This window comes from Elaeis guineensis, chromosome 12 (assembly GCF_000442705.2).
Source record: "Elaeis guineensis isolate ETL-2024a chromosome 12, EG11, whole genome shotgun sequence".
Lineage (NCBI taxonomy): Eukaryota > Viridiplantae > Streptophyta > Magnoliopsida > Arecales > Arecaceae > Elaeis > Elaeis guineensis.
Window position 1 is genome coordinate 13,303,870 of NC_026004.2, and position 11,742 is coordinate 13,315,611.

The 11,742-nt window shown below is 44.9% G+C and overlaps 1 pseudogene; it reads left to right on the forward strand.

The window, feature by feature from the left end:
* Positions 1–7,438: 7,438 nt before the first annotated feature.
* On the forward strand, positions 7,439–8,931 carry LOC140852818 (E3 ubiquitin-protein ligase BOI-like; annotated as a pseudogene).
* The last annotated feature ends 2,811 nt before the right edge of the window (positions 8,932–11,742 follow it).

Below are 11,742 nucleotides of genomic sequence, written 5' to 3' on the forward strand. Positions count from 1 at the left end.
CAGAGGCCTTTGGCTTCATTCAGTCGGGTTTTAAGCCCGTGTAATATGGTCCAGTTGGTCACCTCGACTTCGCCATTGGACTGTGGGTGCCCGACTGAAGTCAGTTGGTGTGTGATGTGAAACCTCGCGCAGAAGTCTCTGAAGTCCTGGTTGTCGAACTGTCGCCCGTTGTCGGTGATAATGGTATGCGGCAATCCGAACCTGAAGATGATGGACTTTTGGACGAAGTCCTCCACCTTCCGTTCGGTAATCTGCGCCAGGGGCTCGGCCTCCACCCATTTGGTGAAGTAGTCGGTGGCGATGACTATGAACTTTCTTTGACCCGATGTCGGAGGGAAGGGACCGAGGATGTCGACCCCCCACTGAGCAAAGAGCCATGGGGCGACAATAGGAGTGATTTGGCTAGGGGGTCGGTGTTGTATGTTGGCATACTTCTGGCATGGTTCATACTTCCGGACCAACTCAGCCGCGTCCTTCCTCATGGTGGGCCAGTAGTAACCCTGCCGCAGGACCTTGTAGGCTAAGGATTTGCCCCCCAAGTGACTCCCGCAGATTTCTTCGTGCACTTCTTTGAGTGCGTAATCTGCGTCGGTCGGTCCCAAGCACCTGAGCAAGGGAAGAGAAAACGACCTTTTGTAGAGTCGGCCATCCATGATCACATATTGGGAGGCCGACCATCGGAGCCGCCTGGCCTCCGCGAGATCTTCAGGGCAGATCCCGTCGGTCAGGTACCGAACAATCGGATCCATCCAGCTTGGTTCAGCCGCCAGTTGTAGCACCTCCTCGACCTTGTCGATACTCGGCTGCTCGAGATTCTCCACGAACGTCCGGCCCAAAGAGTCGAAAGTCGAGGTCGCCAGCCTGGAGAGTGCGTCGGCCCGGACGTTCTCCGACCTGGGGATGTGGGAGATTTCAAAATATCCGAGGCGCGTCACGAGATCCTTCACTTTCTGGAGATATTTTGCCATGGCTGGATCTCGCACCTCGAATTCGCCTTTGACCTGCCCCACGATCAGCTGAGAATCGAAGAATGCCCTGAGGCTGTCGATCCCAAGTTTCCTTGCCATCCTCAAGCCGGCGAGGAGCGCTTCATACTCGGCTTGGTTATTGGAGGCTTTGAAGTCGAATCGGAGGGCGTACTCGATGACTACCCCATCCGAGTTGGTGAGCAGGAACCCAGCCCCGCTCCCTTGAGCGTTTGAAGCTCCGTCGATGTGCAGTACCCAGGTGGAGACCGGGTCAGGCTCAGAGACCGCGTCTCGTCCGGGGTCCACGTCTTCCGACCCTTGGTCGGTCGTCGGGCATTCTGCGATGAAGTCGGCCAGGACCTGGGCCTTTAAGGCAGGTCGCGGTCGGTACTGTATGTCAAACTCGCTGAGCTTCATCGCCTACTTTGCTAGTCGTCCTGATGTATCAGGTCGGCGCAGTATCGCCCTCAGGGGCTGGTTGGTGAGAACCATAATGGTGTGCGCCTGGAAGTATGGGCGGAGTCGCTGTGCAGAGACGGTCAGGACGAAAATCATCTTTTCTGTCTCTGAGTATCGAGCTTCAGCACCGCGGAGCACTTTGCTGGTGTAGTATATGGGTTGATGAATCCGGCTCTCGTTCTCTCGGACGAGCACCGAACTGACCGCCTCGGGGGAGGCGGCCAAATAGAGGTACAGTGTCTCTCCGACCTCTGGCTTCACAAGCAACGGCAGAGAAGCCAGGTACCCCTTCAAGTCCTCGAAGGCCCGCCGGCACTCGTCTGACCAAGAGAAGCCCTTCGCCTGCCTCAGGGTTTTGAAGAACGGGAGGCATCTTTCAGCCGACCGAGAGATGAACCGGCTGAGGGCGACGATTTTTCCATTCAGCTGCTGGACTTCCTTCTTGGTGTTCGGGTGCCGCATGTCGATGATGGCCTTGATTTTCTCGGGGTTGGCCTCGATTTTCCGTTGCGAGATGAGGAACCCGAGGAACTTCCCTGAGGTTACTCCGAAGGCGCACTTAGTTGGGTTCAGCTTCATCCGGTGTCGTCGTAGAGTGCGGAAGGTTTCTTCGAGATTTCGGACATGATCTGGAATCTGCGCACTTTTACCAGCATGTCGTCGACATATACTTCCATGTTGCGCCCGATCTGGTCTTTAAAGACCCTGTTGACAAGTCGTTGGTAGGTGGCACCGGCATTCTTCAGCTCGAAGGGCATTACTCGATAGCAGTAGAGGCCCTTGGGGGTCACGAAGGTAGTGTGCTCCTCGTCCTCGGGTGCTATCCGGATCTGATTGTACCCGACGAAAGCATCCATGAAGCTGAGCAGTCGATAACCGGACGTCGCATCCACCAGTTGGTCGATCTTTGGAAGTGGAAAGCTGTCCTTCGGACAGGCCCGATTCAAGTCGGTGTAGTCGATACAAATCCTCTACTTTCTGTTGGCTTTCTTGACCATGACAACATTGGCGAGCCAATCGGGATACGTAGCTTCTCTGATGAAGCCCACCTCGAGTAGCTTGTCCATTTCTTCGTCGATGGCCTTCTGTCTTTCAGGAGCAAAAGACCTTTTCTTCTGTCTCACCGGCTTCACCGTCGGGTCGATGTTGAGTCGGTGCGTTATTGTCTCCGGGGGGATGCCCGACATATCTGCTGCCGACCAAGCAAATATGTCAGCGTTGGCCTTCAGCAGCTCCGCCAACCGTTGTTGCTCGGGGTCGGGTAGTTGAGACTCGACCCACACCTTTCGATCGGGGCTCTCCGCTATCGGGATTGACATGAGCTGTTCGGCCGGTGAGCCCCGTTCTCCCTCCTCCCGTTGGTCTAATTTGTCGATCGTCAGGGAGCCCTCCAACTCGTCACTTTGAGCGGAGATCTGGAAGCATCGGCGAGCGAGCTGTTGGTCTCCGCGCATCTCTCCGACTCCGTTTTTGGTCGGAAACCGAACCAGGAGATGGTAGGTCGAGATAATTACCTTAAGGGTGTTTAGTCCGGGCCTCCCAAGTATGGCGTTGTAGGCCGAAGATACTTGGATTACCGCAAAAGTCAGATGGACCATGCTTTGTCGTGGTTCGGTGCCGACCGTCACGGGCAGGGTAATTTCTCCTTCCGTCGCGACGGCGTCTCCGGTGAAGTCTATCAAGGGCGTAGGTACCCTCTTGAGTCGATCGGTTGATAGTTGCATTCGGGAGAAGGTCGAGTAAAATAAAACGTTCGTCGAACTTCCATTATCTACAAAAAAAATTTTTACATCATAGTTCGCTATTGTCGCCGAGACAACAACAGCGTCGTCGTGGGGAGTTTGGATGCCCCAAATATCTTTTTCCGTAAAGGTAATTACGTCGTCCGGGCGCAGCCTCTTCGTCGGCTCTCCTCCAGCAGACGTCCCCGGGCCAAGTCGTTTGGAAATCATATTGATGACCCCGGCCGTTGGCTGATTCGTCGTCGCTTCTTCAGTCGGCTGGGGTCGTCGATCGACGACTGGTTGAGCCGGTGGGTTCCTCCAGAATTTATCGAGATACCCTCGACGGATGAGAGCTTCGATCTCATCCTTAAGCTGGATGCATTGCTCGGTATTGTGGCTGTGGCCCCGGTGGAATCGGCAGTATTTCCGTCGGTCGAGGCCTTTTGCCTTCGAGACGGAGGCCGTCGCAGGTACTCTTCCCCCTCGATCTCCATCAGAATCTGCACACGGAGAGCAGAAAGAGGAGTGTAGGAGTCATACCTGGGGCGTGTCGGCCTTGGAGTCTGCCGTCGAGGCGACTTCTGGTTTCGTTGCGGGGGTGAGACCCGACCATCGGTCGGGGGCCTGCTAGGTTCGGAGGGGTCCCGACCCTTTCTCCGCTTTTCCTTCGGGTCCTTGAACTCGGTCAAGCACCGGTCAGAGGCTCCTTCGTCCGCGTGCATGTACTTGTACACGCGCTCCAATAGTTCGGCATACGTCCGGGGGAGGATCTTGTCCAGGGAGTAAGTGAACCGGGATGCCCTCAGCCTCCGTTTCATGGCCGAGATAGCCATGTCTTCGTTGAGGTCCCGGACCTCAAGTGTGGCCGCATTAAATCGCGTCACGAAGCGTCAGAGCGTCTCGTTTTCTCCTTGTTTGAGGGAGAAAAGGCTGTCTGACGTTCGCGGTGGCTTCCGACTGGTGCTGAAGTGAGCCACGAAAGAATGCTCGAGCTGCTCGAAGAAGTGGATACTTTCCGATCGAAGACCGGAGTACCAGGCTCTGGCAGCTTTGCGGAGCGTGGCGGGGAAGTCGATGCAAAAGAGAGCGTCGGTTGCCCCTTGAATCGTCATGAGAGCTTTGTAGCTCTCCAGGTGGTCGATTGAGTCGGTGGAGCCGTCGTAAGGCTCCACATGCGGCATCTTGAACCGACTGGGGATCGGTTCGTCGAGGATGAGTCGGGAGAGAAGTTGGGCGGTCTGAAAGTCAACGTCATTTGAAGACTTCTGCCCGTCCACCTGCAGCTGTGCGAGCCGACGGTCGATTTTCTCGAACCTACGTTCGTAGTCGTCGGTCTGTCGGTGCTGGGAGACCCCAGGAGTAGAGTCTCCGGAAGAGTCCGAGAGAGAGGCGGACGGCATCCGCGGGCGCTTCTCCTTCCTTGCTCGTTCTAGCTGGGAGGGAGAATGTCACCGGGATCGGGGTGCGTCGTGCCGCAGCCGCCCCTCCTCCTCTCTGTAGGAGCGCTGTGGCAGGTGCTCGGCGTCGGCGACTGCTCCTGGAGGGTGGAGGAGATCGATGCGGGCGTCGGCGACTGCTCCTGGAGGGAATCGGATGCGCCGCCGATTGACCGGCCGGTGATGGCGGCAGTCGGACCGACTGTTGCTAAAGGCTTTTAACTGCGTCCGTCAACACGGTCATCTGCCGCACAATCACCGCGATCTGCACCTCCGTGGTCACCGCAGGATGCGAAGAGCTAGGTTCCGCCGTGGAGGGTGGAGGAGAGGCCTCTTCCCAACGGGAAGAGTGCCTCGCCGATCCGGTGACCCTCGATCGCTGAGCTCTTGTCTTTGTCATCTTGAATTCTGTGGGGGTACGATCCCCTGTGCTGTCGATGAAGTACTAACTTGTCACTATGAGCGTTGCTTGGCCCCCTACCTGGCGCGCCAATCTGTTGCGGCCAATCCCCTCGTCGCCTGGTCATCGGGAACGAGCGCCTGCAAAAAAAAGTCCGTACTGACCGGAGGCGGCTCCGGCGGGGACCCTCCGACGGTCAAGTCAGAGAGGAGACTAGGCAACAGTGAGAAGAAAACAAGGAGCTCAGCGAGAGAGGGAGAGAGAGAGAGAGCAAGCCTGAGAGTTTTCGGAAGGACCCCTAGCACTGTTGCCTTCCCCGATATATATAGTGGAGCGTGGTATGGCGCCGTTATTAATGGCGCAGACAATTGAGAAATTATTAATTCACTGTAGACTGCCAGAGTCACCGTAAAGGTGTTAAATCACCGTGGGGCTGTCAAATCGCTAGGGTTGACCCATACCCTAGGTGGGATAATGCCCCTAGGCGGCAGTGCCGCATGCCGTTGTCAGGACCGACAGTCTCTGACAGAAGTACAACGATTGGAGGAATCGACCGACCTTGGGTCGGTGACCAGCTGAGGAGCGTCGGGTAGAGATTCGGATCCCTCCGACGGTCAGTTGGGCACGTCGCGGGAGTCGGACATCGGACCTCCTGGTGCAGTCGGTCGGAAGGGCAGAAAGGGTCTGCCCGACCGATATATCCTCGGTCGGTCGACAGTCGTCGATCGGTCGGTCGGTCGTGCATGCCCGATTGTAAGTCGGTGTGAGCAGGGTCGGTCGGTATTCTCCAACAATATATATCAAAGTTTGCTTTCCTTTCCTAGCATCAAACATGCTCGGTAACTAAATTTGTGTCTCTCACCCAAAAAAAAAAAACTATATTTGTGTGTATACAATGCATCACTTATCATCTAGGAAATGGTCTATATTAAACTTGCTATGCCCTTTTGGGGGGCATCTATATAACTATCTTACATGAAGTCTCCAACATACGAACTTTTCTAGTTTCGTAATATTTTTAACATTAATTTATGATATTTTTTAAAATATAAAAAATATAGACTTATTTTGCAACAATGTTATTTCCTTTTAAACTTGCTTATTAGATTATTAAGTCAAATCTTTTATTATTCTATAATGAGTGAGACAATTATTAACTAGCAACACAAGGCCTCATCCAATTTAGCCAACAATAGGTAGTTTTCAAGTGGAGAGAGAATATCATGAAGACCTTATTGGTCTCATGAAACTTGTTGTATAAATAGATTATTTTCCTACAACATGGAAGTCATTTTTCATTTATGTTGGTTAATATTCTAGCATATAGTTAAATTCTCCTACAAACAGAGGTTGAAAATTTTCGGATATCATCCATCACTCTTCTCGTGCATGCTAACTATCTAGGCTACTATAAAGATCACTGATCCATTACTTTTTCGTTTTTACACATCCATGTCATATTTTTAGAAACTGAGATAAATATGATCCCTAGAATACCTTTCTAGACTTGTTTATCATCAACCCTGTTGTGTCATGAGGAATATTTTGAGTCAAATTATAGTGCTCCCTACTATATAACTCACATACATGGGCTACATTTTCCCCTTTTTCCAATTGTTCTTAAAATGCAATATGGAATATACTAAATTATAATAAATTAAATTTTTTTAATAACTAAATTTCTATTGTATATTAATAATTAACTTTAAATATGGTTGAGTAGAAACATGTCGATTGTTTAATATTGGCTGTTTAAGGTAACTTGTGTCTAATATTTGAAAACTTATAAATCAAAAAATATAATATAAGACATAAAATTGCCCAATTCATGTATTCTAAACATGTTAGAATACAAGCCTCATGTGATGTGTAGAGTATGATTTTTATTCTTTTTCCAACTACTTTTAAAATATAATATCATAATATAACACAGTATGATAAATAAGAGATTTTAATAGTCAAATTTTTGTTGCATACTAAGCAATAAAATTTAATGATTGCCTAGTAAAATCTCCCATCGAATATCTAAAATGATAAAGTAATATCGGTTTAGATAATAATTATCTATTTTAGTTATATAATATTCTCAAGTATCACTTATATTTAATCAATTTTTTAAGTTTCATTAGCAGTCATACAATTGGTACCATTTTTATAATAAAAGGCAAGTATCAATTATTAAGAAAAAAATATTTTTCTGCTAGTTCTTTAAAGAATTAATAAAAGGTAAATTTTAAGTACCATGAAAAGTGAGTTCTTTTGTCATTTTTGATAGAATAAATAGAAAATTATAAATAAGTGAGCTTATTTTAAGAAGTGGCCATCTAGATGTGTGTTCCATGGACGCGTGTGCATGGCGAAAAAAGCTTCATAGCCTTTTGATTCATCTTTTTAGGCTAGAAAGACCCATACGTCTTGTTTGATCCAGCATAACTCTTCTTGTTTGTTCTCCACAGTCCATTGTTTTCCCCACCCCCTTTCGTTCTCCTTCCCTTGCTCTCCTCTCTCAACCTTTCTAAAGTTTTTCCTTTCAACATTGCTACATTTTATGGCTGCTCATGACTCTTTTCCAATCTTCTACAACAATACAGTGGGTGAAGAGTTCCTTTTAGAGAATTCAAATCAATCTTTTAACCAGCAACAAAGGTCTCAACATATCTTGGCTCCATTTCCTCCTTCGATGATCATTCCAGAGTCCAATAGTCTATTAGATAATTCTTCCTTGATGAGTCCTTTACCTGGCCTTATGGAAAAACAAAACGAGAAGGTGGATCAATATCTTCCTTTATCGGTAAATCTTATTTTATTTTATATTTATTTTTGCTAGCTTTTTAAAAATTTATGTAGAAGGTTTTTAGAAAAAAGAATTTTTTCTTTTTAAGAAAATTTATGTTGATGGATTCTCCTATTATGAACATGCCTTTGCATGCAAAGCAGAATGAACAACTAAATATTCTCACTCAATATGCAAACAAAGCAACATATGTCATCCTTGCTGACAAAGTTGGAATCAAAGGCATCCATATTGCTTAGATGGAAGGAAGAGGAGCTGGGAAATGCAAGCATAAGAACCCAAACATTACAGGATTGTGTAAGTAGAGCAGAGGAGGAAAAGGAGATGTGGAAAAATATTGCACCGGAGAAGGAGGCCATGGCTTTAGCTCTTAAGGCTACACTTGGACGAGCACAAGAGCTTTGTTTTGTCTCTATAGGAGCATTAGGGATAGAAGACATACACACTAGTTTGAGTTTTTCAGGGAGAAGAAAAGAAGATAACAAGCAAATCGAGTTCTCTCTCCTTGTAAATTATGTGGTAACCGAGATTCATACATGCTATTCCTTCTTTGTCAACATCTTTGTTTGTGCAAGTAGTGCGGAGGCCTCTCTTAGCGAATGTCCCCTCTGTGAGTCTCCAAAGATTGAGGTTGCATTTGATAGCTGACAACTATTCAGATTGCTGGTAGTTTAATATGGTTATCTAAATTATCATATTTGGTATGTTTTTTGGATTGGTAATCCAGATTGCTTTGGCAATTCAGATTATTTCTCATGAGATAATTTGAATTACCAATGAAAGGGGTGGCTAGCTAGATTATTATTACTTTGGTAATCCTACAATAAAGTTTCTGAATGAAACCGCCCTCCTCCGCTTTCTCCCTCTTCGTGCGGCGCCACTCGTCGCTCGCCCATATCTCCCCCCCAACCCCCCCTCTCGCGACCATGCCGCCCGTCGCTGCTCCACGGTCTCGACCACTCCTCTGGCAGCAGAGCCGCCTTCGTGGTTCTTGCCATCGTCCTTCCCGCTACCACCTCCCTCTCCATCCTCTGCCACCGTGATCCCTTTGTATCAGCTGGTTCAGCTCCCGGAGTCGAACCTCGCCGTCATCTCTTTCCTGACCCTCGCCACCTTCTTTCATCGGCACGATCTCCGATGGGGTTGGTGAGGGCGGCGGCGTGGGTGGGTGAGTGCAGCGATGGAGGCGGTCGCAAGGGGCGCGGGGTGTGGGTTCGCTAGGGGGCCAGGGACGGTGAAGGAGGCGCGACCGCTGGGGTTTGTGGGGGGATGGGGGTCGGGGTCTGGTGTGCAGGGGAACGAGAAGGAAGAAAAATAATAATAATAATAATAATAAGTATTAAAAATAATAAATTTTTTATATAATAATTTTTTTTATTAAAAAAATTAACTAAATAGTTTAAAATGCTAAACTAATAATTTAATTTAAGTATATTTTGAGAATTTGATATTACATTATCCATAATTTAATTATCATACCAAATATATCAATTAAGATTCCTAAGATTTTTACTGCAACATTACTAATGTGTACCAAACATAATAATCAACATTACTAGCAATCTATTCAGATTGCAGATAATTTAAATTATTAAGTAATCTAAATTAAGATTGTCTGGCAATGCACCAAATGCAACTCGATAGTTTAGAGGTTCCCTTAGTCTAAGAGGAGAAAAAGAAAATTGGGAGAAAAAGACAAATTGAAATAAGGCATAATGGGCTATATTAGGTTTATTTTACTTAAAATGTATATTATAGGGAATCTGGTCCATTAACTTTTATGTTTTTTATCATAATGTTGAGTTCAGATAATTTATATTTTAAAACTATAGCTCAAAAATTTATTTGTTTGTTGTGAAAAATCTCCTCTTTTTTTTATATTGTTTTAAGCTTTAGCAAGTTATAGTTGCTTGGTCTTTGTTTTTTTGTTATCAGATTACGGCATGTGGGTATCACAAGGTGACATGGTGGAAGAGCAAAAGAAATAAAAAATTTAGAGAAAATTAGAACGACACCCTCTTAGTTTTTACGATTTAAACTTATACCTCCAAAATTTTATTTTTTTTCCAATTAAACTTCAAAATTTAGATTTTCATTGTGATGTAGCACAGCTATCCATTTCTATAAAGATCTGTGAATGCATCATCATCAGGTAAGATAAGTTTAGATTAGAAGAAAAGTTATGTTTTGGTGAAAATAAGAATTTGAGGGTGTACTAGTAATTTCATACTTGCAGCTAAGAGCACTAGAAATTGGATGGATGTCTAAATCATATTGCAACCAATTCACAACATTTAGAGTCAAATTAAAAAAGATTAAATATTGAGGATGTAAGTACAAATCATAAAAAGTTGAAGGAATGTCTCCAAAAACTTCTATAGAAGAGTAGGGCAAAGGAGTCGGTGTTGAGCTATTTGTTTGACCACTTAACTATTTACCTATAGGTAGAAATAGCCCGAGAAAATTGGAGCAAGCCATCAATTGATAGAAACTAACATGGTCTATGATATCTATCTTTATCAATATTAAAATAAGATGACTATTTATTAGACAGAAAAGAGATATAGTTAGCCAATATAGTTTTTGATTGGGAAGGTGAGTCACACCTAATTCAAAATATATTTATATTTGGTTTGGAACTTTGAAATGATGTAAAAATAAAATAGAAAACAAATAAGTTTTCTTTCTTGTACACTTTGTTTAGAATCTATGTAGTAGTTCTTTCTGCTTTGTTTTGTTAAAATAACAAAAGATATGCTGGATTTTTGCATAAATTGCCATTTCAGGGGCAAAAGAGGAGCAAATTGTGGTCATGATTAGGTGGGGCATGCTTACTTTTTTTTAGAAAAGGAAAAAAATCTATCTCATATGCTCCACATTTGCTGCTGTTCATATTCTACCTAGATTTTTGATATGTGATGATTAGCCAAGCATTATATTTAGATGTATCATGGTCTTACATGCTGATTATATTATACAAGGACAACACATCATAAAACTTTAAGAAACCATCTCCAATACTGATACATATTTAAAGGATATGTCTAATTAACATGATATTGTGACCTTGCCCGCATAATTAGTTGTGGAGCTTAACATAGCATAGTTGCCCAAGGGTTCGTTGAATGATATCCTAAATTGAACTTATGAACCGAATTCGCATCATTTCCATACGAAGACTTTCAGATTAATACATAGTATTTCGTATAAAGATGTTGTTGTGCCTTTTTCTTTTATTATCCATCCCTTTAGCCCATGTTGGTATTATGCTTAAACATCGCTTCTGTTGATGCATGTCACTATGCACAAAGATATGATGGGTTGACTTAACAAAAGGACAATAGATTTTGAAATTCCATATAAAGTAGCTGACTTTATTAGTATATGCATAACATTGTATGTTATGTGGCCACAAGATCTAATGAGCTTCATGAATCATAATGCCTTCACTTGTACGACATCTAAGATGGCTGTGATTCATGGAATTTATCAATTGCTTCGACGGTCCACATAATATTCATTGCATCATACCTCCAAGATAAACCACATCCATAGTGAATCCACAAAACATGTAGCTTCTTTCATTATATGCACTATACGTATAGACAAAAATCTCAATGAAGCCTCATTAATGGCCCTTCCTGATTGAGGAAATCAGCAAGAGAAGCCTACATATTCTAATCCAACTATGTAAGTTTGCTTAAAAGATCTAGGACAATCACATATTATAGAGATAAGAGTTATGTGACACTTAACATGTGATGTGCCAAATTATAAACTAGGATGAGCCACACCACTTAAATCAAACCATGACAAACTATGTGTGATCCATGCCTCACTGGACCAAATCACAATAACACCTACAACCCAAACCAAATTGTTTTGTTAGAGTGCGGCTAATGGAAAAATTGACCCTTTTCGTCACAACTGGGCTACAATTTTGTTAACGAGCCCAATAACT